The sequence below is a fragment of the Zalophus californianus genome, chromosome 6 (assembly GCF_009762305.2).
Source record: "Zalophus californianus isolate mZalCal1 chromosome 6, mZalCal1.pri.v2, whole genome shotgun sequence".
NCBI lineage: Eukaryota > Metazoa > Chordata > Mammalia > Carnivora > Otariidae > Zalophus > Zalophus californianus.
The window spans coordinates 122,361,539-122,384,466 of record NC_045600.1 but is presented as its reverse complement, the minus strand read 5'-3'; the positions used below and the strand labels follow the sequence as shown (position 1 = coordinate 122,384,466).

The window sequence follows — 22,928 nt, the reverse complement described above, 5'->3', positions numbered from 1 at the left end:
TGACAGCGTCGTCCATCCAGTGGGCCATGGCCATCATGGTGGCTTACAGGGATGCAGCTCTGAGGTTAAAGGGCCATGGCCCATGGGCGACCAGACAAAGCCATCGGCAGAGATAGAGGCAGTTAGAACCGTGGTCCCCGAAACGATCGTTAGTGCAAAGTGGTGTTTGAGGCAGTGTGATACCCCCACTGGGACAGGTCACCCCTTGCCGCAGGCATACAGGAGGGAAGCTTGCCTGGGTGACGGTGAGCCTCGGGAGGCCAAAGTGTCCATCTGCGGCAGGCGTGGCGTGTTTCCTCGTAGTGGGAGGCAGCAGCGCCTGGGCATCTTGGGGTGTCTGGTGGGTTTCAGATGGGCAGGTTGAATCTGGGGGCCAATGCCCTTTCCAACGCCCTGCCCTCCCTGCACAGCCGACTTCCACGTGCAAGCCAGTGAATGGGCCCCTGGAGAATTTCCTTCAGCATGGGTAGCTGACCCATGCACATTTCCCCAGAAGTTTGAGTTTCCATTGGGAGGGCAGTGGGCACCACCTGGCAGAATGTGGCGGGGACCAGTGCTGTGAGAATTGGTCTTGGACTCGGTGCTGGTGAGGCTGCGGGATCAGGGTACGTGCTGATGGGGCTTTCGGCCCAGGGGCCAGACCCACACATAGTTACTGTGTGCTTGCTTTTGGGGCAGAGGTGGGTACCCCAGGTGCAGGGAGGGCTGGGTCGTGTTCTGAGTCCAGGCAGTGCTCCCAGTCCAAGGCATGGCCCAATGGGACGCGGTCCCTCAGGGCAGGATTGGGCCCTGTCGAAGGCCCCACGGGCTTCTAATGACATGGGCCTCCATGGGTGACCCTTGGGGAGGGTGGACACATGAGGGGCATGAGAGTCTGAGCTCCCCCCTTGCACGGGTCTTGCTCTGGAGCCCTCCAGAACCAGTGTTAGGTGACCTCCTGCCAGAGGGATTGGTTGCTGGCACCTCAGGAATTGGGGGTCTCTTGAGCCCCGTGTGGGCTTTCTGAATTGATCAAGGGAGGGGATCTGGCCATAGCAGAGAGAGCAGGAGTGTGGGTGCCTGACTGTGGGAGGCCACTTGTGCCTCCATGGCCCTAGGCCACAAAGGGTCCTTTCCCAGAAATTTCCGGGCTCATTGCTCCTGGGGCTGTTCCCCTCAAGCCAAGGTCAGTTCCCTTGGGCTAGCTAGCTGATGCCGGTTTGTGTCTGCCTGGCGTGTACTTTGCACTCAGGACGAGTAGGTGCTGCAAGTGGGTTTGCTCCCTGCCAGGGTCGCAGCTGTTGGGCAGAGGTGTTCTGGACTGGGACACAGACCATGGGAGGGTGAGGGCCATGAGATCCCCCTATGGCCGTGTGGATGCCCTGTAGGAGACCGGTGGTGGGGTGCAGGAACTGGGCACTTGTTTCCTTTGCAGCATTCTGTGACCAGGGTGGCCCCTGCCACCCACACCTACCTCCTCCCCCTCTCCCACCTGTGACCTGCTCCTCTTCCCGCCACCCTTCTCTCTGTCCCCCACCCCATACCCGATGTCCCCATGCTTGGAAGTGTCCACATGTGGGTTCTGTCTGCAGGCATGGGAGGAGCCCCCAGATCATAGGGAGAGGCAGAGTAGCATGTCCCCAAGCTTGGCACTGCCGTGGACGCCCACAGACCTGTCCGCCATGCTGAAGCGCACCTGTCTCATCTCCCCACTTCCCAGGTGGAGTTGGCTGGACGCAGGTGTCTGTGAGCATCGGGGAGTCCCATTCTGCCTTATCAGCGATGCCCGGCCTGTGAGGTGAGGACGGCCTGGGAGAGTAGCGCTGTGTGGTCTCCAGTCACGTGGGAGCCGCCAGCGTAAGCGGTGAGAGGCTCACCTCTTCCTCAGCTGGCTGGGGTCCTTTGCAAGGCCTCCTTGGCCGAGGGTGGCTTTCCCTGGCTGCGCAGTGGCTTGGCCCTGGGTTCTGCTGAGGGCCGATGTGTATGAATACATCAGCTATCCCAGGCTGGAGCCCTGCACTTTTAATGTTCCATGTCCTGAAACGTGCTATGATCAATGATGACTCCCTACAATGCATTCCTTGGAAATCTGAACAAAATAAGTGACAATCCCTACCATCGTCCTCATCGGAACTGAGATCCAGCACGTGGCTCCACCCGGGAACTCAGAGTGAGGGACATATGCCATCTGATAGCTTTACTGGTAGCTAGGAGTGCGCGCCAGGTTTGGAAGTTACCGTCTAGTGGTGGAAAGTCTCAGCGGCAGAGGGATGCCCACCCCCACCCCTAGGGATTGCCCGCCGTGACTCGGGCCATCTGGATGCAATGGTCTGGCCTCTCCTAGAGCAGCCTGGGAGGGTGTGGGTGGCAGAGGTCGGCGTACCACGCCGCATGGGTGCAGGCTGTCTTGGAGTCACTGAGGCACTCCTCGCCACTGCTCACCCCCACCCCTGCCAGCACCCCAGCCACAGCCCCGCCCCCGGGCCCTCTCTGTCCCTTGTCCTTGTGCCTTGTCTGCTCCAGACCAGAGAGTTTTTGGAAAACGACAGGAGAAGAGCCTCAGGCCAGGCTCAGGGCAGGCTTTCTCCTCAGCTGCTCCATGGCAGAGGAGTCATGGAGTGCTTTGCTGGTAGAGCAGGCTCAGGGGTTTTCAGGAATGGGGAGGTCAGCTATGCTGACCACATCACCTGGGCAGCAGCATCCGTCCTATGGACCATGGCCATCATGGTGGCTTACGGGGATGTGGCAGTGAGGTCAAATGAATGTGGCCTGTGGGCGACTGTGGGAAGCCCTTGGTAGAGATAGAGGCAGTTAGAACCGTAGTCCCTGGAATGACTCATTAGTGTGACGTGGGGGTTGGAGGCAGGGTGATCCCCCTGCTGGGACAGGTCACCCCTGGCCACAGGAACACAGGAGAGAAGCCTGCCCAGGTGACGGTGAGCCTCGGGAGACCAGGGTGCCCGTCTGTGGTGGGCTTGATGTGTTTCCTCTTAGGGGGAGGCGGCAGTGCCTGGGCATCTTGGGGTTGCCAGTGGTGTTCAGATGGGCAGGTCGAATCTGGGGGCTAGTGCTCTTTCCAGCGCCCTCCCCTCCCCTTCACAGCTGACTTTGGCAGGCATGGCAGTGAATGGTGACCTGGAGAGGCTCCCTCAGGGTGGATAGCCAGCCCACGCAAGTTTCCCCAGAAGTTAGCGTTTCCAACGGGAGGGCAGTGGGCACCAACTGGTGGAATGTGGCGGGGAACAATGCTGCGAGAATTGCTCTTGGACTAGGGGCAGGTGAGGTTGTGGGATCAGGGTACGTGCTGATGGGGCTTTCTGCCCAGTGGCCAGATCCACACATGGTTCCCACGTGCTTGCTTTGGGTCAATGGTGGGTAACCCAGGCCCATGGATGGCTGGGTTGGTTTCTTAGGTCAGGCGGTGCTCTGGGTCTGTCTCGGCACCCTGTGGCATGGCCCCCAGGGCAGGATTGAGCCACGTTGCAGGGTCCAGTGAGCTTCTGGCGAGGCGTGCCTTCGTGGGTGACAGTTGGATGCAGGCGGACATGCAAGAGGCATTAGCGTGTGAGGTCACCCCCTGCACAGGTCCTGCCCTGGAGCCCACCTGAACCAGTGTTAAGTGACCTCCTGCCAGATGGTTTGGTCGCTGGCACCTCAGGAATTGGGGACTCTCCACTCCCATGTGGACTTTCTGCATGAACAAGGGAGGGGATCTGGCCACGGCAGAGAGGGCAGAAGTATGGGTGGCCGGCTGCGGGAGGCCACTTGTGCCCCTGTGGCCCTAGGCCATGAAGCATCCTCTCTTGGAAGCTTCCAGGCTCATTGTTCTTGGGGCGGTTCCCTTCGAGCTGAGAACAGTCCCCTCAGGCTAGCTTGCCGATGCTGTTTTGTGTCTCCCTGGAGTGCACTTCGCTTTCAGGACGAGAAGGTTCTGCAAGCGGGTTTGCCACCTGCGAGGGCCATTTTTGGGTGGAGGTATCCTGGGCTGGGACCAAGACCGTGGGAGGGCAAGGTCCATGAGATCCCCCTATGGCCGTGTGGACAGTGTGTAGGAGACCAGTGGTGGGTTGCGTGGACTGGGGACTCGTTTCCTTTGCAGCACTCTGTGCCCAGGGTGGCCCCCGCTGCCCAACCCCACCTCCTCCCCCTCCCCCACCCACAACCCGTTCCCCTTCCGGCCACCCTTCCCTCAATCCCCCACCCCATAACCCATCCCCCATGCTTGGAAGCGTCCACATGTGGGTGTCTGTCTGCAGGTATGGAAGAAGCACCCAATCGTAGGGAGAGGCGGAGCAGCATGTCCCTGCTGCGTGGCACTGCTGTGGATGCCCACAGGTCTGTATGCCATGCTGAAGCACACCTGTCTCTTCTCCCCACTTCCCAGGTGGAGTTGGCTGGATGTGGTTGTCTGTGAGCATCGGGGAGTCCCATTCTGCCTCATCAGGGATGCCCGGCCTGCCAGGTGAGGACAGCCTGGGAGAGTAGCGCTGTGTGTTCTGTGGTCACATGGGAGCCACCAGCATAAGTGGTAAGAGGCTCGCCTCTGCCTCAGGTGGCTGGGGTCCTTCCCGAGGCCTCCTTGGCCAAGGATGGCTTCCCTGGCCGGGCGGTGGCTTGCCCTTGGGTTCTGCCGAGGGCCGATGTGTGTGAATGCATCGACTGTCCCAGGTTGAAGCTAGGCACTTTTAATGTTCCATGTCCTGAAACGTGCTCGGATCGATGATGACTCCCTACAAATGCATTCCTTGGAAATCTGAACAAAATGAGTGACAATCCCTACCGTCGTCCTCATCGGAACTGAGGTCCAGCACGTGGCTCCACCCGGGAACTCGGAGTGAGGGACACATGCCGTCTGATAGTTTTACCAGTAGCTAGAAGTGTACGCCAGCTTTGGAAGTCACCCCTCTGTCCGGGGAAAGTCTCAGGAGCGGAGGGAGGCCCTCCTCCACCCATAGGGGATTGCCCGCGGCGACCAGGGCCGTCTGGGTGCAAAGGTCTGCCCTACCCTAGAGCCACCTGGTATGGAGCGAATGGCAGAGGTCGGCTTACCATTCCATGTGGGTGCAGACTGCCTTGGAGTCACTGAGGCACTCCCCACCACCACTCACCCCAGCCATGGCCCAGGCCTTGGTCCTTGCACCAGGCAGGGCCCTGCTCCTTCCTGACCTTGTTCCTTGTCTGCTCCAGGGCAGAGACATTTTGGACATGGGATATGAGAAGGGCCTCAGGCCATCCTCGAGTCAGTCTTCTTCCTCAGCTGCTCCGTGGCAGACGGCTGGTGGAGTGCCCTGGTAGGGAAGGCTCAGGGGCCGTTGGGCTTGGGGAGGTCAGCTATGCCGACCATATTGCCTGGGTGACAGCATCGTCCATCCAGTGGGCCAAGGCCATCATGGTGGCTTACGGGGATGCGGTTCTGAGGTTAAAGGGCCATGGCCCACAGGCAACCAGAGGAAACCCTCGGCAGAGATAGAGGCAGTTAGAACTATGGTCCCTGAAACGATCGTTAGTGCAACGTGGGGTTTGAGGTGTGGTGATCCCCCTGCTGGGACAGGTCACCCCTTGCCACAGGCACACAGGCGGGAAGCTTGCCTGGGTGACGGTGAGCCTCAGGAGGCCAAGGTGTCCATCTGCAGCAGGCGTGACGTGTTTCCTCGTAGGGGGAGGCAGCAGCGCCTGGGCGTCTTGGGGTGTCTGGTGGGTTTCAGATGGGCAGGTTGAATCTGGGGGCCAATGCCCTTTCCAACGCCCTGCCCTCCCCGCACAGCTTACTTACATGGGCAAGGCAGTGAATGGGCCCCTGGAGAATTTCCTTCAGCATGGGTAGCTGACCCATGCATGTTTCCCCAGAAGTTTGAGTTTCCATTGGGAGGGCAGTGGGCACCACCTGGCAGAATGCGGCAGGGACCAGTTCCGTGAGAATTGATCTTGGACTCGGTGCTGGCGAGGCTGCGGGATCAGGGTACATGCTGACGGGGCTTTCTGCCTGGTGGCCAGACCCACACATGGTTCCCGTGTGCTTGCTTTTGGGGCAGAGGTGGGTACCCCAGGTGCAGGGAGGGCTGGGTCGTGTTCTGAGTCCAGGCAATGGTCCCGGTCCAAGGCATGGCCCCCTGGGGCACGGCCCCCAGGGCAGGATTGGGCCCTGTCGAAGGCCCTATTGGCTTCTAATGACATGGACCTCTGTGGGTGACCCTTGGATGAGGGCGGACACACGAGTGGCATGAGAGGGCGAAGTCACCCCTTGCACGGGTCTTGCTCTGCAGCCCGCCAGAACCAGTGTTGGGTGACCTCCTGCAAAAGGGATTGGTTGCTGGCACCTCGGGAATTGGGGGTCTCTTGAGCCCCATGTGGGCTTTCTGAATTGATCAAGGGAGGGGATCTGGCCGTAGCAGAGAGAGCAGGAGTGTGGGTGCCTGAATGTGGGAGGCCACTTGTGCCTCCGTTGCCCTAGGCCACAAAGGGTCCTCTCCCGGAAGCCTCTAGGCTCATTGCTCCTGGGGTGGTTCCCCTCGACCGGAGGGCAGTTCCCTTGGGCTAGCTAGCTGATGCCGGTTTGTGTCTGCCTGGCATGTACTTCGCTCTCTGGATGAGTAGGTGCTGCGAGTGGGTTTGCTCCCTGTCAGGGCCACAGCTGTTGGGCAGAGGTGTTCTGGGCTGGGACCCAGACCGTGGGAGGGTGAGGTCCACGAGATACCCCTATGGCCATATGGACGCCCTGTAGGAGACCAGTGGCGGGGTACATGGACTGGGCACTTGTTTCCTTTGCAGCACTCTGTGACCAGGGTGGCCCCCGCTGCCCCCCACCTCCTCCCCCTCTCCTGCCTGTGACCCGCTCCCCTTCCCGCCACCCTTCCCTCTATCCTCCACCCCATACCCAACGCCCCCATGCTTGGAAGTGTCCACGTGTGGGTGTCTGTCTCCAGGCATGGGGGGAGCCCCCAGATCATAGGGAGAGGCAGAGCAGCGTGTCCCCACTGCCTGGCACTGCTGTGGATGCCCACAGACCTGTCCGCCATGCTAAAGCACACCTGCCTCTTCTCCCCACTTCCAAGGTGGAGTTGGCTGGACGCAGGTGTCCATGAGCACTGGGGAGTCACATTCTGCCTCATCAGCTATGCCCGGCCTGAGAGGCGAGGACTGCCTGGGAGAGTAGAGCTGTGTGGTCTGCAGTCACATGGAAGACGCCAGAGTAAGCGGTAAGAGGCTCACCTCTGCCTCAACCAGCCGGGGTGCTTCATGAGGCAGCCTTGGCCGAGGATGGTTCCCTGGCTGCGTGTTGGCTTGCCCCTGGGTTCTGCCGAGGGCTGATGTGTGTGAACGCATCGGCTGTCCCAGGCTGGAGCCCAGCACTTTTAACGTTCTGTGTCCTGAAACATGCTTGGATCGATGATGACTCCCTATGAATGCATTCCTTGGAAATCTGAACAAAATGAGTGACAATCCCTACCGTCGTCCTCATCAGAGGTCCAGCACCTGGTTCCACCTGGGAACTTGGAGTGAGGGACACATGCCCTCTGATAGCTTTACTGGTAGCTAGGAGTGCACGCCAGGTTTGGAAGTCGCCGTCTGGCAGGGGAAAGTCTCAGCGGCAGAGGGACACCCACCCCCACCCCTAGGGATTTCCACAGCAACTGGGGCCATCTGGGTGCAATGGTCTGGCCTCTTCTAGAGCGGCCCGGGAGGGTTCGGGTGGCAGAGGTCAGCATACCACACCACGCGGGTGCAGGTGGCCTTGAAGTCACTGAGGCCCTCCCTGCTACCGCTCACCCCCGCCCCCGCCCCCGCCGCGGCCCTGGGGCCCTGCTCTTCCCTTGCCCTTGTGCCTTGTCCACTCCAGGGCAGATAGGTTGGGGACACAGGACAGGAGAAGGACCTCAGGCCATGCTCAGGGCAGGCTTCTTCCTCAGCTTCTCTGTGGCAAAGGGCATGTGGCGTGCTCTGTAGTTTCCTTGGGTTATCTGTTCTAGTCAGTTTAGTGGCCTTGTGGTCTTGTTCTTTTTGATATTCTGACTACCCTTCCTGATAGTCTCCTGTGGAGTGCCTTTCATTGCCTCTTACTGAGTTTTCCCCTTTGAAAATATGTTTTCATCTGTTTGAATCTGACGTCTTCTTCCCCTCAGGTAGGATCATAGTATAAATGATATTTTTTTTCAATTTTTTTAACATACTGTTTATGATATACTGTTTATCTGTTTTTCTGTCCCCTTCATCTTCACACTTTGTGTATCCTTCACATTTTTTGTTTTGTGGTTTTTCTTTTTCATGTTTCTATATATGCTGTTTATTCCCTTAGTTTTTAGAAATCATGTATATTTCAGTGATTCAGGCTTTTTTGTTTTTTCATTTTGCATTCCTCCTTAGGATCCTTTTGTCTATATTGTGTGTTTCAGCTTTGTGTTCACATCATATTATTGATCTACCCAATTATGAATGAATTATTCAGCAAAATGATTTACTTTTATGAAAATTTTTCTTACTATCTTAGCATTGAAATTTCCCAGTGCTTTTTGGATTTTTTTCCAGTGGAACATATTGCATCATGCCTGTTGTATTAACTGTGCTTTTAAATGTCTTTTGTACAGTTCAGGTGGATATCTTCCTTCTTTTGCTAGTGTTCTTGGTGTGCCACTTTTGATGATGACAATCACATGGTTTTGTGGTCTTGTTCTCTCTTCCAAGTGTAGTTCTTTTGAATGGTACCTGAGGTTGTCTGTTCACATTTTATCAAATTTTTATTTGGAACAGTATATTCAATAACTTTTTAGTGTCCTGTGGAAGGTAGTGGATTTTATTGAAGTGTATCTCATAGTTAGGTCATACAATGTGTCATAATTCACATTACCCTATGTTAGTCATTAGTCTTCAGATATGTGATTACTCATTGTCAAGACAGGAAACTCTATATAATCAATATATTGTGATTGATGAATTTCACTCATACTTAACTTTCTACGTATATACACATATATATCCTTCTATTATTTTCTGTTGTCAAATATTTGTAAAATCTTAATGGATTTGAACTTTTTCTTGTTTTCCAAATGTCCTTTTGTTACTGAAATGTCAAATGAATAATTTTTATATTTGTTAGTGAAATCATATTTTCAGTTTTATACTACTAATTTAGTTTTTTTTACTTTCCTTATGTTATCATGTTTTCAATAATTTTTATATTAGTGAAATCATATTTTCAGTTTTATACTACTAATTTAGTTTTTTTTTACTTTCCTTATGTTATCATGTTTTCTAATGATGTAATATTGAGAATCTTAATTTATCACATGTTAGTTTTGTGAATGTTTTAGGTTATGTTCTTTTCTCCAAGATTGGATAAAATCTTTTGATTCATACTAAGTTCATTTATTGTCTTCCTGTTTTGTCAACACTAATAATGAGCCTATCCTATGAGATTTTTATATCATTTTTAAAGTTTCTTTTTTTTTTTTTTTACAATTTCTCTTTGTTATCTGATGCTAGCTTTATTTTGGTTTGTTTCCACAGATCTTGTAGTTACAAGGTAAATATGTTTATCGTTACTAATTTTAAATCTTTGTGAGACTACTACATCATGGTTTTTAATCTTCTGTTGGTATATTTTGATTTTCTCTTCTTCTATTTGTGCTGTGAGGCATTATAATCTTTTGAGTCATTCATGGTTTCTGTCTTTTTTTTATTTCCAGAATTTGTACACTTTTCTTAAAATATTTTTAAAGATATCCAAATAAATTAATTTATATAGTTAAATTTAAATGTATGTACACAATGAATTTTACTGTCTTTTGCTTGGTTGACAAATGTACATGATTTTCATTTTTATATACATTTATTACTATAGTTCAAAATGGACAAAAATGGGTTTCATATGAGAGAGTTTATCCTTTGACATATTACATGAAGGAGCTCTTCAGGTATAGTTCTGCCAAAATATATTCAAATGCCAATGGGAATTCTCATATAAGTAAGCATTTTTTCCTGAAGATATTGACATTCCTCTCAGGTTATTGTAGCACTTCAATGACAATGAGACTCTGGCTATTCTAATCAGCGCTGGGCCATCAGTGATTCTGGTTACCATGATCAAGTTAGTGTGGATCAGTATCTCGAAGGGTAATATAATCCTGAATGCTCAGTGTCTACCACGTATCTCATTCTGAGATACTCTTTTATAAATGTCCTGGATAAATGATGACTCCACAAATGGATCTTGTTGGAATATGAACAAAGTGAGCAACAAAAATAACTTCTGTAAGCTGAGGTCTATCCCATGGATCATGCTAAACAATAATGTGGAGGGGAATTCATTTTGGTCAGCAAGTATTACCAAAAAGAAAAAAAAGTACTGTGGTATTTGAAAAATAACATCCTGGCATGTGCTAGAGGAAATGAATTGTAGAAAGGTCTATATAACCAGTTGTGGAACGATATTACAACTTTTGGCTACCAGTATCTACACATAAGTCATAAATAGACCCTGTGGAACCACCACTTAAATAATGAGTCCCATGAGAAATGTTTGTGACTACATTTGATCTATTTACATATTTGAGCTCCTGGAATCTTCTGAGTCATGATCAGTGTCCCTAGTGTAATTAGATTATCAAAATCCAAAGATACTATGAAATTTTACTTATCATTTTCTATTAAGTGGAACAATTGTATGTAAATTGAAAAGTAGGTACCTTATGTGGAATCTTCATAGTATATTTTAATTTGCTTGTCATCCCTGTCACTAGGGATGATCAGAACAATTGTTTACACATTGTTTTCTTTGCTTTTTCTATTATCTGAGCAAGAAATTTCATATACTTTCAAGTGATGGCTTCAATTACATGCTAGATTAAACATTTTTAGATGTGAGATGATTATATTTAAAATTCTTGGATTCTTATATGAATTTCATTGGCCACTTTCATATATCATCAATGGGTTTGTAATGTGTTTAGAGCAACACACTAGTTATAATACATGATTTTACATGAGTCTGCTGGGGAAATTTTGAGAAAAATATCTTAGAAACAGTTATTTCTGTACTATTTTGATCAAAATTGTGAGCATAATCATTCTTGTCCTCAGATGGTCCAATGAATATCCATTATGAATTCTTATAACTTTTTATAACTAAATATTCCATTAGGAAAATTTTGTCTTGCAACTTCTCTAATTTCCTATGTACTTTGTAGACTGGGTGTAGTATTAGAATTCCATGGAATCTCATCACTGCACCAATGAAGTGCTGATTTTGAAGTACTCCCTCATCTGGGAAGGAACAAAACTATACACTCCAATACACAGTTTATGGTAAATTTATGTATCTCTGTTGTCTTATTATTTTTAAGTCATCAAAAATTTAATTGAGTTAGTGGATAGTTGGTTAATACAAACTATTATTAGTATTAAAAAATCTGTTGGGTTATACGAAGCTTTAGTCTCCTTTATTTTTCAGATTTTACTCTTTCCTCTACTTTGAATAACCAGAAGCATCCTAGAAGAATAATAAATTGGTATATTTTTACATAAAGGTACATAGTGAGTCCTCCTGTCATATGCAGTTTTGGCAAATGGTCATATATACCTTTTATCTTTCCACATTTATAATTTTAACACAGGCAGGTGTGGACCAAAAACTGGGTTTCATATAGATGAGTTTATTCCTTCTCCTTGATGTATGACATGAAGGAAAGTATTGGGAATAATTCTGCCTCCCATCCTTACGGGCTATTAGGAATTCTAACATCAGTAAGCATTTTGTCCTGAAAGTGCTGACATTCCTCTTAGGGAATCATAACACTCCAATAAGAATAAGATTGGCTATGCTAGTCATCCATGGGGCTAGGTAAGCATTTCCCAGGGTGATAGAATCCTGATTGCTCTAGTGTCTGTCATATATTTCATTCTAAATAGCTATTTTATAAATGTGCCTATATCAGTAAAGACTTCAAAAATGGATCTTGTAGAAATCTGAACAAAATGAGTAACAAATCTCTTCTGTAAGCTGAGCTCCAGCATAGGGACCATGCAAGGCAAAAACTGTGTGGAGAATTCAGTTGGTGAGTTAGTAGTACCAACAGGGTATTTGAAAGCTAACCTGAATGTATAAATTAAGGGAAATTAATTGTATAGTTGTCCATAAATCTAATTGTTGGGTAAAATGGCAACATTTATTTGGGTAGCATCCATATACTCATAGTAAACAGACCATGGAGAACCAATACGTGAGTAATGAACTCAGTGGAAAATGACTGTGCCTACTCTTAAGTCATTAATGCTATTTTCTTAGAAGATACAATCTTCTGAATGAGGAGCAGTCTACGGAGGTCTATTAGAGAGCCTATTTGAAAGAACTTATGAGTCTTATTTGGCCTTTATCTCAAGTAAAACAAACAAATGATAATTTTAGAGTTGTTTTTATTCTTGTGAATATTTTAAAATATATTTTAATTAGATTGATGATAACAGTCACAAGAAGTGGAATAGCTATTTTTTTTCTTCCTATCATCCAAGGGGCAATTTTCTAGACATTAGAATAAAGGGTTCATGTAGATAGTACATGAAACATTTTTTAAATAATAAATAAATCTCATTGTTGGTATTCAAGAAAGATTTCACTGGCTAATATTTCTTCAGCCAGTTTTATACATATTTAAAGGTGGATTATAGTCATAATGAATGATGCTAAGGGGGATAATTGGGGAAACTTTGACACCAGTATCTTCTAAATAAAAGATGGCAATCTATGGTACTCTGTTTCAAGGAGTGAGTATAATTTTCTTGTCAGGTAGGTTGTCACATGCATATCTATATATTTAATTCCTTGGAACCTGTTAATTATAAATATTCAATTAGGAAGGTTTTCATTTCAACTTCCCCTAACTTCCCCCTAGCGTTATGGTTTGGAAATGACATTGGAATTGCTTGAAATTGTTCCTTCCACACCATTGGAAGTGTTGATGTTTTTACTTTTACAAACTTCCCTTTCTAGAAATGACCAGATCACTGATTTCCAAAGGTAACATGTTATATGCAAAAAATGAATCATGGAACACTACATCAAAAACTAATGATGTACTGGGTGGGAGGAGCAAGATGGCAGAGGAGTAGGAAACCTGGATTTCGTCTGGTCCCAGGAATTCAGCTGGTTAGGGATCAAACCATTCAAAACACCTATGAATGCAACAGGAGATCGAAGAAAAGAATAGCAACAACTCTCTGAACATAAAAGCGACCACTTTCTGGAAGGTAGGATGTACAGAGAAGTGAATCCAAGGTGATATTTGGGAATATAGATGGCGGGAAAGTGGGCCTCTGTTGGCCGCTTCTGGCAAATGATAGAGCAGCAGAGCACAAAATCAGAACTTTTAGGGGTCAGCTCTGCTGAGGGACATTGCTCCAGTGGCTAAGGGGGGGCGGTGGGAGGAACACTCACTGGGACAGTGTGGTCTCAGGACCCTCGGGGTCACAGAAAGACTGGGGGTGACTGAGTGTGGCAGAGCTCCCAGGTATCAGAGTGGGGAAGCCAGCTGCAGAGACAGAGCCAAGGAGTGGGCTCTCAGCTCCGGGTTGCCACAAACCGTGATCCACAGTGCAGTCAGGCCACTGCTTCTCCAGCAGGGACCCAAGAAACAGCAGATCCGGGGAGACTCCCCTTCCTCCCCCGGGAGGAGTGGCATGGGATCACACCACAGGGATTGGCTGGGTTTGGAGACTACACACAGGGCCGTGAGCCAGAGATAGAAAAGCTCGGTCACAGGCCAGGTGAACATGGAGTGCGGCCAGAGACTGGGGAGACAGAAGTGATTGAATGCTTTTCTCTGGGGACTCACTGAGTAGTGGGGCCCTGAGTACTCGGCTCCTCTGGGGCAGATATTGGGAGGCCGCCGTTTTCACTCACCTCCTCCAAAGTGGTACAGAAAGCTTGCAGGGAAAAAAAGTTCCCGAGAGCAAAACTGAGCAGATTACTTAGCCCAACCCGGAAAGGGCGGGGCAATTCCACCTCTGGCAAAGACATTTGGGAACCACGGCAACAGGCCTCTCCCCCAGAAGATCAGGAGGAACAGCCAGCCAAGACCAAGTTTACCAATCAATGAGAATGGCAGAACTCCAGCACTAGGGGAATGCTGTACATAGAATTCATGGCTTTTTTCCCCATGATTCTTTAGTTTTTCAAAGTTAATTTTTTTTGAATTTTTCTTTTTCCCCTTTTCAACCAAAATCTTATCAATCCTTTTTTTTAAATCTTTTTTTTATTTTTCATTTTTAGAGTCATATTCTATCCCTTCATAGTAGTTAACCTTATTTTTGTTATATATATATATAACTTGTTCTCTTTTTAAAATTTTGGGATACAGTTGCGTCTAACAGATCAAAATATACCCTAAATCTCTAGTGTATGGCTTTGTTCTAGTCTGCCTGATCACATTCTCTCCCCCCCGTTTTTAAAATTCTTTCTTTTATCAACCAACTTCTTATCTTCTCAATTCCTTTTATAAAATCTTTTAGATTTTTCATCTTTACAGTCATATTCCATTCCTTCATTGTATCAACACTTATTTTTTGTACATATATAAGTTTTTCTTTCTTTAAAATTTTGGGAGTCACTTTCTTCTAATAGACCAAAATACACCCGAAATCTAGTGTGTGGCACTGATCTATGCATTAGCCTGATCATATTTGATAATATTCTGTTTTTGTTGTTGTTATTGTTTTGTGTTTATTTGTTTTTATCTTTTCTTTTTTCTTTCTTTCCCTTTTTTTCCCCTGGTTTCAGGTCTTTTCTGACTTGTTTGGTGTATATTTTCTGGGGACGATATTACCCTGTTAGCATTTTGTTCTCTCATTCATCTACTCTCCTCTGAACAAAATGACAAGAGAGAAAAAAATCACTTCAATAAAAAGAACAAGAGGCAGTACTGACTGCCAGGGACTTAATCAATACAGATATTAGTAAGATGTCGGAACTAGAGTTCAGAATGATGATTTTAAAGATACTAGCTGGATTTGAAAAAAACATGGAAGATATTAGAGAAACCCTTTCTGAAGAAATAAAAGAACTAAAATCTAACCAAGTCAAAATCAAAAAGGCTATTAATGAGGTGCAATCCAAAATGGAGGCTCAAACTGCTAGGCTAAATGAGGCAGAAGAGAGAATTAGTGATGTAGAAGACCAAATGATGGAAAATAAAGAGGCTGAGAAAAAGAGAGAGACACAACTACTGGATCACGAGGGCAGAATTCGAGAAATAAGTGATACCATAAGATGAAACAACATTAGAATAATTGGGAGCCCAGAAGAAGAGGAAAGAGAGAGGGGCAGAAGGTATATTGGAGCAAATTATAACAGACAACTTCCCTAATGTGGGGAAGGAAACAGGCATCAAAATCCAGGAGGCACAGAGAAACCGTCTCAAAATGAATAAAAATAGGTCAACACCCTGACATCTAATAGTAAAACGTAGGAGTCTCAGAGACAAAGAGAAAATCCTGAAAGCAGTTCAGGAGAAGAGGTATGTAACCTACAATGGTAGAAACATTAGGTTGGCAACAGACCTATCCACAGAGACCAGACAGGCCAGAAAGGACTGGCGTGGTATATTCAGAGCACTAAAGAAAAATATGCAGCCAAGAATGCTATATCCAACTAGGCTGTCATTGAAAATAGGAAAGATGAAAAGTTTCCAGGACAAACAAAAACTAAAGGAATTTGCAATCATGAAGCCAGCCCTACAAGAAATATTGAAAGGGGTCCTCTAAGCAAAGAGAGTCTAAAAGCAACATAGACCAGAAAGGAACACAGACAATATACAATAACAGTCACCTTACAGGCAATACAATGGCACTAAATTCATATCTTCCAATAGTTACCCTGAATGTAAATGGGCTAAATGCCCCAATCAAACGACACACGGTATCAGATTGGATAAAAAAGCAAGACCCATCGATATACTGTCTCCGAGAGACTCATTTTAGCCCCAAAGACACCCCCAGATTGAAAGTGAGGGGGTGGAAAACAATTTACCATGCTAATGGACACCAAAAGAAAGCTGGAGTGGCAGTCCTTATATCAGATAAATTAGATTTTAAAACAAGGACAATAATAAGAAATGAGGAAGGACACTATATCCTACTTAAAGCGTCTATCAAACAAGAAGATCTAACAGTTGTAAATATCTATGCCCCTAACATGGGAGCAGCCAATTATATAAGCCAATGAATAACAAAAGCAAAGAAACACATAAACAACAATACAATAATAGTGGGGGACTTTAACACCCCCCTCACTAAAATGGACAGATCATCTAAGCAAAAGAACAACAAGGAAATAAAGACTTTAAATGACCCACTGGACCAAATAGACTTCACAGACATATTCAGAACATTCCATCCCAAAGCAATGGAATACACATTCTTCTCTAGTGCCCATGGAACATTCTCCAGAATAGATCACATCCTAGGTCACAAATCAGGTCTCAGCCGGTACCAAAAGATTGGGATTATGCCCTGCATATTTTCAGACCACAGTGCTTTGAAACTAGGACTCAATCACAAGAGGAAAGTCAGAAAGAACTCAAATACATGGAGGCTAAAGAACATCCTACTAAAGAATGAATGGGTCAACCAGGAAATTAAAGAAGAATTAAAAAACTTCATGGAAACAAATGAAAATGAAAACACAACTGTTTAAAATCTTTGGGATGCAACAAAGGGAGTCCTAAGAGGAAAGTATATAGCAATACAAGCCTTTCTCAAGAAACAAGAAAGGTCTCAAAAACACAACCTAATCCTACACCTAAGGGAGCTGCAGAAAGAACAGCGAATAAAGTCTAACCCAGCAGGAGAAGAGAAATAATAAAGATCAGAGCAGAAATCAATGAAATAGAAACCAAAAGAGCAGTAGAACAGATCAATGAAACTAGGAGCTGGTTCTTTGAAAGAATTACCAAGAGGAGTGGGGACCATTTCCTTATACCACACACAAAAATAGACTCAAAATGGTTGAAAGACCTAAACCTGAGACAGGTGTCCATCAAAATCCTAAAGGAGAACACAAGCAGCAACCTCTTTGACCTTAGCCGCAGCAACTTCTTCCTAGAAGCATCGCCAAAGGCAAGGGAAGCAAGGATAAAAATGAACTATTGGGACTTCATCAAGATAAAAAGGTTTTGCACAGCAAAGGAAACAGTCAACAAAAGCAAAGACAACCGACAGAATGGGAGAAGATATTTGCAAATGGCATATTGATAAAGGGCTAGTATCCAAAATCTATAAAGAACTTAAACTCAACACCCAAAGAACAAATGATCCAATCAAGAAATGGGCAGAAGACATGAATAGATATTTTTCCAAAGAAGACATCCAGATGGCCAAGAGACACATGAAAAAATGCTCAACATCACTCGGCATCAGGGAAATCCAAATCAAAACCTCAATGAGATACCACCTCACCCCAGTCAGAATGGCTAAAATTAACAAGTCAGGAAGCGACAGATGTTGGCGGGGATGTGGAGAAAGGGGAACCCTCCACCACTGTTGTTGGGAATGCAAGCTGGTGCAGCCACTCTGGAAAACAGTATGGGAGTTCCTCAAAAAGTTGAAAATAGAGCTACCATATGATCCAGCATTTGAACTACTGGGTATTTACCCCAAAGATACAAATATAGGGATCCGAAGCGGTACGTGCACCCTGATGTTTATAGCAGCAATGTCCACAATAGCCAAACTGTGGAAAGAGCCAAGATGTCCATCGACAGATGAAAGGATAAAGAAGATATGGTATATATATATACAGTGGAATATTATGCAGCCATCAAAAGGAATGAAATCTTGCCATTTGCAATGACGTGGATGGAATTGGAGGGTATTATGCTGAGCGAAATAAGTCAATCAGAAAAAGACATGTATCATATGACCTCACTGATACGAGGAATTCTTAATCTCAGGAAACAAACTGAGGGTTGCTGGAATAGTAAGGATTGGGAGGGATGGGTAGCTGGGTGATAAACATTGGGGAGGGTATGTGCTATTGTGAGCGCTGTGAATTGTGTAAGACTGTTGAATCACAGACCTGTACCCCTGAAACAAATAATACATTGTATGTTAAAAAAAAAAAGAATAAGATAGCGGGGGGGAAGAATGAAGGGGGGAAATCAGAGGGGGGAGACGAATCATGAGAGACTATGGACTCTGAGAAACAACATGAGGGTTGTAGAGGGGAGGGTGTGGGGGGATGGGTTAGCCTGGTGATGGGTATTAAAGTGGGCACGTTCTGCATGCTGCAATGGGTGTAATACACAAACAATGAATCATGGAACATTACATCAACAACTAATGATATATTGTATGGTGACTAACAAAACATAAAAAAATTAATTAATTTTTCATGGATCATTCATTTGTTTTTTAGAGTTTTTACTTAAAATTCTAGTTAGTTAACATATAGTGTAATATCAGTTTCAGGTGTACAATATATTAAATAGTTTCATACAACACCTGGTGCTCATCACAGCAACAGCACTCCCTTTTTAATCTAGTTAATAATATAATTGGTTTTGCAAAATTTCTGTGAAACTAACGAGTGTGAGGTTTAATAATTTGTGGAGTCATCTAGGGTTTCTGTCTCATCTATTTCCAAGAATATCAGAAAAATCCTAGTACAGTAGTAAATTAGCATATTTACACGCAGGTACATAATGAACCATTCAGTCTTTTCAGTGGTTGACAAATGGGCATGTATACTTATATTTTCCTATTTTTACTCCATATTCACAGGTCAATGTAAACTAAAACCTTGGTTTCACATGAATAAAAAAATTATCGCTTCCTCTTGAAATGTGACAAGGAAGAAAATATTGGGAATAATTCTACCATCTCATCCTCAAGAGCCAGTAGGAATTCTACCACCAGTAAGCATTTTGTCCTGAAGATACTGACATTTCTCTTAAGACACTACAACACTCCTATTACAATAAGACTCTGGCTGTGCTAGTCAGCCATGAGGCTTTGATGACTAGTCTCTGTGAGTAAATGATATGGGTTAGTGTGTCCCGGGGTGAAATAATCTGGAGTGCTCAGTGTCTGCTACATATGTCAGGATCAAGATTTTTTTAAAAAAAGAAATGTGTCTGGATCTTTGATTCTCACTGGAGTCTGAACAAAATGAGTGACAAAGTCACTTCTGTGGACTGAGGTCCAGCACAAGAGATCATGTTAGGCAAAATGTGGGGGGATTTCAGTTTGGTCAGCTGGTATAACTAATAGAGACTATAGTAATTGAATTCTACCCTGATTGCGTATATTAAGAATAATGAATTATATAAAGATCTTTCAATTTCTGATTTAGGAATGACATAGCAACTCTTTGAGTGCTTGGCTGGCAGCATCCATACATTCATAGTAACCAGACTGGAGAACCGGCATGTGAGGAGAGAGCCCAGTGGTAAATGGTTATGCCTACCTTTGAGCCATTCATGCATTTTTCTTACATGCCAAAATCTTTAGAGTGAGGAGCAATTGACTGAGATCGACTAGGTAATCAAGGTAAAGGATGTCTTTACTTATTTATCTCTTAAGTAAAAGAAATATGGAAATTGAAGAGTAATTTCTATTTGTCAAAATGTTTTAGAGGATGTTTTAATTTCCTTGCTGATGAGGTCACAAGAATTAGAATACTATTTTTTCCCCTATCACCCAAGCAGAAATGTTCTAGACATTTGAGCTATGGACTCAAGTAGATGCTGCACTAAAATGTTTAATTATAAAATTATTGCATTTTCAGTTCTTGGTGTTTTAGGTAGATTTTATTGCCCAATATTTACATTTTGTTAGTGGATTTCATAGTGTTGAAGGCGAGATCCTAGTTTTAAGCCCGATGCTGATGGAGGCCGTTTTGGGAAACTTTGAGACCAAGGTCTTGTGACCTTCAATGCTCCCTGTTTCAAGTAGTGAACATAATTTTTCTTGTGCTATAGAGAGTCAAGTGAATATCTATGGTTTATTTTTTATGACTTGTTATTAGTAAATTTTCAATTGTGGTGTTTTTATTTGTCAACTTTCTTAATTTCCCAGTATATTTTGTAGATTTTAAGTGATATTGGAATTGGATGAAGTTTCTACCACTGCTCCAATGAACTACTGATTTTGTCATTGTTTTTTTTTAATTTTATTTTTTTATTTTTTTATTCTGTCATTGTTACCAGTTCTCTTCTATGGGAATAATCAGAACACTGCACTCCAGAGGTAACTTTGCAATTTTTAATAAAATTTATTATTTATTATTATTTAGGTTATTTCTATTATTTATTGTTGGCAAATAAGATTACATACACATGATTTTGAAGAGTCTCTTAATCCAGACAATATGAAGCCTTTACATTCTGGGTTATCTGAGACTTCTGTGTACTTTCCCTCCAGGATTATATGCATCCTTTTTTAAATTATATCAGAAGGGCCTACTTGAAAAATAGTATTATGATATACTTATGCATAGTAAACCTCTTATGTTGTGAATGATACAGATGGACATGTATATTTCTCATCTTTCCATAATTTTATTCTATGCTAACTTGAACATGGACACAGAACTTGGGTTCATATAAAAGCTTTTATTTCTTCCCTTTGAGACATGAAATGAAGGAAAGTTTTGGGAAGAATTCTGCATCCTATCCTCAAGGGCCAGTGGGAATTTTCATGCTGGTAAGCATTTTTTCCTGAAGATACAGACATTCTCTCAGGGAATGTTAACTCTACTGGTAAGGTTTTGGCTAAGCTAGTCAGTCATGAGGCTGGGTCCTTGACTGTGGTGGCTACTCTCCATAACTGAATAGTATGGTTCACTGTGTCCTAGGGAGACAGAATCCTGAGTGCTCAGTATCTGACATATATCTCAGGATTAAAATCCCTTTTGCAAACTTGCTTAGAACAATGATGGCTTTACAAATGGGTCTTGTTGAAATCTGAACAAAATGAGTGACAAAATAACTTCTACAAGGTGAGGTCCAGCACAGGGACCACGATACTAGGCAAAAAATATGAAAGGGAATTCAATTTGGTCACCAATGGTACCAAATAAGAAGGACTATGGCATTGGAAAACTAGCATACTAACAAATGCTAGAGGGAATGAATGGTACAGAGGCTGTAAATAACCACTGTGGAATGACATAGTAACTCTGAGGGCTTGACTGATAGCTTTCATACACGCACATTAAGCAGACTGTGGAAAACCAGCACATGAGTAGTGAACACTGTGGGAAATGGCTGTGCCTAGTCCTGAGCCATTTACACCATCTCCTCAGTCAGTCATTTGTGAGAATCAACATCTTGAGGTCTTATTAGATAGTCAGTTAGAAATAAGTTATTCAGGGGCACCTGGGTGGCTCAGTCATTAAGCTTCTGCCTTCGTTTCAGGTCATGGTCCCAGGGTCCTGGGATCGAGCCCTGCATCGGGCTCCCTGCTCAGTGGAGAGCCTGCTTCTCCCTCTCCCACTCCCCCTGCTTGTGTTCCCTCTCTCACTGTGTCTCTCTCTGTCAAATAAATACATAAAATCTTTAAAAAAAGAAAGAAAGAAGTTATTCATTTTTTTGCTTGTCATTTATCTCTTTTTTTTTTTAAAGAGAGAGAGAGAGAAAGAGGCATGAGAGACAGAGAGAGAGAGGCAGAGGGAGAAACAGGCTCCCCGCTGAGCAGAGAGCCCAATGCGGGACTCGATCCCAGGACCCTGGGATCATGACCTGAGCCGAAGGCAGGTGCCCAACCATCTGAGCCACACAAGTGCCCCCATTTATCTCTTAAGTATAAGAAATATGGGAAAATTGAAGAGTAAGTAGGTATTTATTAGATGATCTTATTATGTTTTAATTTGCTTGCTAGCCCAGTTTCTTTTTTTTTAAGATTTTATTTATTTATTTGAGAGAGAGAGAATGAGAGATACAGAGCACGAGAGAGAAGAGGGTCAGAGGGAGAAGCAGACTCCCTGCTGAGCAGGGAGCCCGATGTGGGACTCAATCCCGGGACTCCAGGATCATGACCTGAGCTGAAGGCAGTCGCTTAACCAACTGAGCCACCCAGGCGCCCACCCAGTTTCAAGATTAGAATTTTTTTTCTTTTTCTCCTCACTCAGGGAGAAATTTTCTAGATATTTGATGATGGATTAAATTAGATATTTCATTAAACATTTTAACATGAAATGATTAAATTTCCAATTCTTGGAATTTTATGTTGATATCATTGCTTAACATTCATATTCCATCAGTGGGTTTATGTGTATAAAGATAAGTTATAATTTTAGTGAGTAATGCTTGGGGGGTGGGCTTTGGGTCAGCTTTGAGACCAAAGTTTTAGAAAACTTAATTTTCTATACTACTTTTTTTCTGAGGAAAAAGCATAATTTTTTCTGAGGAACTCCCTTACCTGAGGATCAAATGAGTGTAGATGGTCAAGGGAACATCTTTGATTCCTTAATTATCTATTATCAGTAAACATTCATCTGGGAAGGTTTTGTTTCACAACTTTTTATATTTCCTCTGTGTTTTTGTGGAATGGAAGTGATTTTTTGAATTGCATGAATACTCATCACCATAGCAAGAAGTGCTGATTTTGTCATTTTTATCTGTTCCTTCTCTCTGAGATGGCACAAAACAATACACTCCAAGGGCAATAACCAGTTTGAAATAAATTACTTTTATGGCTTATATTTTTAATATTTTTCTGTAGTCAAGTAGATAATTGGTTTTGTGAAGTATCTGTTAATCCAGACAATGTGAGTTATTAATTATCTGGTGAACTGTCAAATATTTTGTCTCTTTTATTTCCAGGATTTTTATGACTTCTCTCTTTATGACTTTTATTATTCAAAATAATAACAGAAACATCCTAATAAAGTAATATAAGTTCACTTGATATGAAGGTATATTATAATCCCTTCTGTGTTGTGCATGTTTGACAGATGGACATCACAT

General features: G+C 44.5%; 1 long non-coding RNA gene, 2 other non-coding genes and 1 pseudogene across 3 annotated transcripts in view; all 4 read left to right on the top strand.

Moving 5' to 3' along the window:
- The first annotated feature begins 1,697 nt into the window (after positions 1-1,697).
- The window catches only part of LOC118357038, a 46,314-nt gene continuing 25,083 nt past the window's right edge, over positions 1,698-22,928 (top strand). Inside the window, exons 1-7 of the long non-coding RNA XR_004820114.1 lie at positions 1,698-1,777; positions 4,364-4,441; positions 7,032-7,175; positions 18,742-18,875; positions 19,313-19,509; positions 20,169-20,208; positions 20,592-20,664. This is a non-coding gene — a long non-coding RNA (uncharacterized LOC118357038). The remainder of the gene's footprint in view (positions 1,778-4,363; positions 4,442-7,031; positions 7,176-18,741; positions 18,876-19,312; positions 19,510-20,168; positions 20,209-20,591; positions 20,665-22,928) is intronic.
- Positions 2,030-2,121, top strand: LOC113910709. Its single transcript, XR_003516204.2, has one exon. It is a non-coding gene; the product is annotated as a small nucleolar RNA SNORD116 (small nucleolar RNA).
- LOC113910710 lies at positions 4,693-4,785 on the top strand. The gene has a single exon (XR_003516205.1). It is a non-coding gene; the product is annotated as a small nucleolar RNA SNORD116 (small nucleolar RNA).
- On the top strand, positions 7,360-7,447 carry LOC113910713 (annotated as a pseudogene).